The sequence below is a fragment of the Canis lupus genome, chromosome 13 (genome assembly GCF_048164855.1).
Source record: "Canis lupus baileyi chromosome 13, mCanLup2.hap1, whole genome shotgun sequence".
NCBI lineage: Eukaryota > Metazoa > Chordata > Mammalia > Carnivora > Canidae > Canis > Canis lupus.
In genome coordinates this window covers 20,004,527-20,010,590 of record NC_132850.1, presented here as the reverse complement: position 1 = coordinate 20,010,590, position 6,064 = coordinate 20,004,527, and the positions used below count along the sequence as shown (strand labels likewise).

Sequence of the window (6,064 nt, the reverse complement as noted above, 5' to 3'; positions counted from 1 at the left end):
AGTAAAATTAATGTTCCAAGAAATTGTGTCCTCATGCTCCCCTGTATTAATGCACCCTGGCCTTATGCACATCATGGTGACCTGACTACCAAGGGAACATAGAAACTAGAGTATCTTTTCGGGGGGAAGGAGAGAAAGGAGAAGATGCAGGAGGTGTATTTTATTTGGCATACAGCTCGAAATGCTTGAGAGATACCCTGTGAAGAAACATAACAATTTGTTGGAAATGCAGCTCTGGAATTTAGAGGCAATTAAAAACTATCCAGTTTTTGGGTCTAGACAGCCCTCAGCGCCAGTTGGCCGCAATATGGCAGAACATGCAGCATTGGAGGAGCTAGTGCGACTTCAGGGAGAGCGCGTGCGGGGCCTCAAGCAGCAGAAGGCCAGCGCTGAGCAGATCGAGGAGGAGGTGGCAAAACTACTGAAATTGAAGGCACAGCTGGGCCCTGATGAAGGGAAACAGAAGTTTGTGCTCGAAACCCCAAGGGTACAAGAGCCTACAGTCCCCGGCAGATGGCCGTTGGAGAGAAGGTGTTTGATGTCATCATCAGCTGCTTCAAGCGTCATGGTACAGAAGTAATTGATACACCTGTGTCCGAACTAAAGGAAACACTAACTGGAAAGTATGGAGAAGACTCCAAGCTTATCTATGATCTGAAGGACCAGGGTGGAGAGCTATTGTCCCTTCGCTATGACCTCACTGTTCCTTTTGCTCGATATTTGGCAATGAATGAACTGACCAACATTAAACGCTACCACATAGCCAAAGTGTATGGCGCGATAACCCAGCCGTGACCCAAGGCCGGTATCGGGAATTCTATCAATGTGACTTTGACATTGCCGGACAATTTGACCCCATGATCCCTGATGCAGAGTGCCTGGAGATCATGTGTGAGATCCTGAGATCCCTTCAGATAGGCGACTTCCTGGTCAAGGTAAATGATAGGCGCATCCTAGATGGGATGTTTGCCATCTGTGGTGCTCCTGATAGCAAGTTCCGTGCCATCTGCTCCTCAGGGAACAAGTTGGACAAGGTGTCCTGGGAGGAAGTAAAGAATGAGATGGTGGGAGAGAAGGGCCTCGCACCCGAGGTAGCTGACCACATTGGGGACTACGTCCAGCAGCATGGTGGGATATCCCTAGTGGAACAGCTGCTCCAGGATCCTGAACTGTCCCAAAACAAACAGGCCTTGGAGGGCCTGGGAGACCTAAAACTACTGTTTGAATACCTGACCCTGTTTGGCATTGCTGACAAGATCACCTTCGACCTAAGCCTCGCTCGAGGGCTAGACTACTATACTGGGGTGATCTATGAGGCGGTGCTGCTACAAACCCCAGTGCAGGCAGGGGAAGAGCCCCTGGGTGTGGGCAGTGTGGCTGCTGGAGGACGCTATGATGGGCTGGTGGGCATGTTCGACCCTAAAGGACGCAAGGTGCCATGCATGGGGCTCAGCATTGGGGTGGAGCGGATCTTTTCCATTGTGGAGCAGAGGCTAGAGGCTACGGAGGAGAAAGTATGGACCACAGAGACACAAGTGCTTGTGGCATCTGCACAGAAAAAGCTGCTGGAGGAGAGACTAAAGCTTGTCTCAGAGCTCTGGTCCAATAAAATGACTCAACCACTGAAAAAAAAATAAAACCATCCAGTTTTTAATCTAAATTATTAATCATATTCTAGCATCCTGTCTCTTAGTGACAGCAATTTCCTGCATCTTTTCTTTGAACAGTCTTTGCCACCTTGCTCTTTCCCTCATCAATAAACTAAGTTTGTCATGCCCATGGTGTACCTGTACGAGAGTTACACTTGCAGCTTTTTAAAAATTATGCTTTGGCATACTATGTATCAGAGTTTAAGCAAATCCATATGGATATTTGTTTTATGTGTATTTCTTAATTACAAATATGTAATTAATAAATAAGCGTATATCTAGTTTATTATAAGGATTTGATGTGACTGTACTATAGGAGCTGGTTCAGAGGCCTAAGTAAGGGTGTAAAGTTGTTTCTGTGTCTGGTGCTGGCACATGAAGTCTACAGGCAGTTGGGAAAAGAAGATGGATGTGGAGTAGAGCAAGCAAAGACAAGCCGGATAAAAGAGAAGGTGGTGCCTTCTACCGTCGAACTAAATATGCATGTGGTCCAGGAGTCAGGGAAGCTGATCCCGCAGGAGCATCTGGCAGGGGCCCAGCTGCTGCCTCGGGCCCTCAAGGTGAGCCTGAAGATAAGCAGCAACATGCCTGAGTTCCAACGGCACTTGGTGTCCTGCATCCACCTTTCAAGCATTAAAAAAATTTAAAAATTTAAAAAAATGACTACTGCCCCACTTCTGCATTCTCAATCTTGTGTAGAATTTCTCTTGAGGGCCATACTATCCTAGAAATCTGTAGAAAAGGGAATTCTGGAAAACATGGTTCCAACTTAGCTGAGTTGAGAGGATACAAATCCATCGCACACTATATATCCGCGAATTTGGTGAAGTGGGGCTTAGAGACCCCCGAAAGCTCCTCATGGGTAGGCTATGGGTTATAAACCCTGAGTTATTACAAATCTCTTTCTGAATTGACACAATAATAGGACTGGTATCAATGACTCAGTTAAGAAAACATGCCTTCTAAATTTAAGCTTATCAGTGTCCATGAATTATAACAGCTGAAGAATCTGTATGATATTTGTTGCCTTTCTAAGTTTCTCTTCCCCCCGGAGCAGGCATTTTAAGAAGCTGGTCAGTCTTCTGTAGGTACTAAGAAGTCACCTTCTAGATCATGCTTTTTTTTTTTTTTTTTTTTTTTAGTGTAGGTTTTATTTTCCAATTTTTCAAGCGAATGCATCCCTTATTAGAAATTTATTAGGGGGACAGCCCGGGTAGCTCAGAGGTTTAGCGCTGCCTTCGGCCCAGGGCGTGATCCTGGAGACCTAGGATGGAGTCCTACGTCGGGCTCCCTGCATGGAGCCTGCCTCTCCCTCTGCCTGTGTCTCTGCCTCTCTCTCTCTCTCTCTCTGTGCTTCTCATGAATAAATAAATAAAATCTTTAAAAAAAATAAATTTATTATATATGCCACTGACTTCAGTCTTAATTAATTAAATTAAATAAGTGAATATTTTTTCCTCTGACATCTAATGCTTCAGATATATTTCAGCCATAGAATTGTGTTGGAGATATTGCTATTCATCTGGAGTTTCAAACTTCTTGAACACTGGATGGCCCTTCATTCCTACCCTGGCTTCTTGGTTTTGAGTCAATAGGAAACATTTCAGTTCGATTGTCTCTTGATCTTTTGACCAATCTTCATCTCCACAGAAAGGAGGCAGCCCTGGCCCATCTGTTCTCTGCCACACTGGAAAGGCTTTCTATTATGGAGCTAGATAGTAACAGCCAAGATATTGGGGATTTTTATGCAGTGCTGCTTTATCACTATGGGAACTTGGACTACTCTGTTTTCTGAGAACTGTTTTCACAAGGACATTGTTTTGTGGGATTTCACTGAACATTTTACTTTTCCTTTGTCAGATGGGTCTGAAAATATTACATCTTAGAGTGTAAGATGTGTATGATGACACAGTTTACATGTATATAAATAGAAACAAAAAGAAGCCTTTACCTTTTTCCCATTTTCAAGCTTTACCCAAGATTTCTGCACTCCTGATATTATTAAAAAAAAAAAAAAAACTTTCATAGAGACCAAAAATAGCAGTTGATGGAAATGTGACATCAGAACAAAAAGTTATATTAGTTTCTTTTTAACTTATTCATTCAAAGACTATGTTACGTCCATTGAGAACAGAATTCTTTTTTTTTTTTTTTTTAGAGATTGAGAGGAGAGCCTGTGTAAGTGAGTTTGGAGGTGGGGAGCAGGATGGGGGGAGGAGTGGCAGAGAGTGAGAGAGAATCTTAAGCAGGCTCCATGCCCAGCTTGGAGCCCAATGATCTCATGATCATGACCAGAGCTAAAATCAGGAGTCAGTCACTTAACTTACTGAGCCACCCAGGTGCCCCAAGAAAACAATTCTTATAATAGAAAGCAAACAAGAGTGCATAGGCTCTGGCCTTATGATCTATACAGAAGGTTCCTCTTATGTATCTTATCTGTAAAATTACACCTTACTTGTAATTTCTTTTTTTTTTTAAGATTTTATTTATTCATGAGAGACACACACACACAGAGGCAGAGACACAGGCAGAGGGAGAAGCAGGCTCCATGCAGAGAGCCCGATGTGGGACTCAATCCTGGGACTTCAGGATCATGCCCTGAGCCAAAGGCAGGCGCTAAACCGCTGAGCCACCCACAGATCCCTACTTGTAATTTCTTAGTTATTACATAAGATGACCCAGTTTGGGTTGTTAATCTCGTGAACTTATGCATAGGATAGTGGCCAATAATAGATAATACTCAAAAAACACTTGCCAAATGAAAAAGGAACAAATGGATGAATACATACCTTCACAATGTTATATTATGTTTACCAGCCCTCTAATTTCTAGCATCAGTTAGCATATCTATTCCTAAAGCACCTTCTCTAAACTGAGACAGAGCCTTATTTCCACCCCAGTACAGCACACACTGTGGATGCTGAGAGAGGCCGGTCCGTAGCATTCCAGGAACGATCTCAAGTCCAGAAGTTACTATCTTCAAGAGACGGGACTAACTATGGAAACCTTGAAGTCCTATTATTGCCACTGATGATTCCAAGCTCACCTGAGGACTCTCCCTGAAGAACTTTTCGTTGTGTGTTCCAATAGAACTTTATTTATAAAAACAGGTAGCAGACCGGATTTGACCCTCATCCCATAGTTTGCTGATACCTGGAATAGGTAATCATTTGTCAATGACTAAAATTGAAGAAGGTAATTTGGGGGGTTATCAATTCCTACCATGAAAACATTTTTTTTTAATTTAAATTCAATTGATTAACATATAATGTATTATTAGTTTCAGAGGTAGAGGGTCAGTGATTCATCAGTCTTGTATAACACCCAGTGTTCATTACATCAGGTGCCCTTCTAATGTCCATCACCCAGTTACCCCATCCTCCAACCCCCCTTCCCCTCCAGCAACCCTCAGTTTGTTTCCTATGATTAAGAGTCTCTTATGTTTTGTATCCCTGGAGAACTTTTATAAAACACTCTATTGAGCACCAGTTAGTCTGCTTATCTTAAAAACCCATGAAATGTCTGCCAATCTACTCTTTTACTTTCCTGTATTAAGAGTATTTTACCCCCTTACACTCAAGCCCCACGTGATAACTCAACATCAATTTCTCCTTTAGCTTAGTCTGAAAAATCCTCGTGTGTTATGATAATCTGAGACTTCTATTTAGGAATATCTAGCAGATACAGACAAAATTAGCTATATAAAAACTGGGAAAGAGGCAGCATTTGTCTTGTGTACACTTAAGCCATCCTTCATCTCATTTTCACCACATCTTACTTTCAAGGTATAAAAGCTCATTCTTGGGGCACCTGGCTGGCTCAGTCAGCAGAGTGTGCAACTCTTGATCTCAGAGTTGAGTCCAAATTCCACATTAGGTATAGAGATTACTTAAAATTTTAGAAAATCTTTTAAAATTTTAAAAAATAAAAACTCATTCTTCATTAGCTGTATGATTATCTTTTTAAAGTGTATATGGGAGATATATACATATATATAGCGACCCACTTCTGAACTTTCAGTGGCTTCCCATTACTCTAAGATAAAGACCAAACTCTAACATGATCTCTATGCCTTTGCATGCTCTTGTCCCAGCCTAGCTCTCCAATGCCTTGTCTCTCTTGTCTCCCTGTTGCTTCTGCCATTTGCCTGCACTTGCTGCAAGTCTCTGCCATCCACCCCCACTGCCTTCCATGCCCTGTCATCTGTCCACAGTAGCCATCTTTTAGTTCCTAGAAGGGATCATGCTCACCCCTGATAGGAGGAGGGCCTTTGAACATAATGCTTTTTTTTAAATTGTGGTAAAATATAAGTAACCAACAATTCACTATTTTAACCATGTTTAAGTAGATAATGCAGTGGCATTTAGTACATTTACAATGTTGTGTAACCATCACCACTACTGAGTTCCAGAACA

General features: G+C 42.3%; 1 pseudogene; it reads left to right on the top strand.

Annotated features, from left to right (window-relative positions):
- Nucleotides 1-277: 277 nt before the first annotated feature.
- LOC140602165 (histidine--tRNA ligase, cytoplasmic pseudogene) lies at nucleotides 278-1,639 on the top strand (annotated as a pseudogene).
- The last annotated feature ends 4,425 nt before the right edge of the window (nucleotides 1,640-6,064 follow it).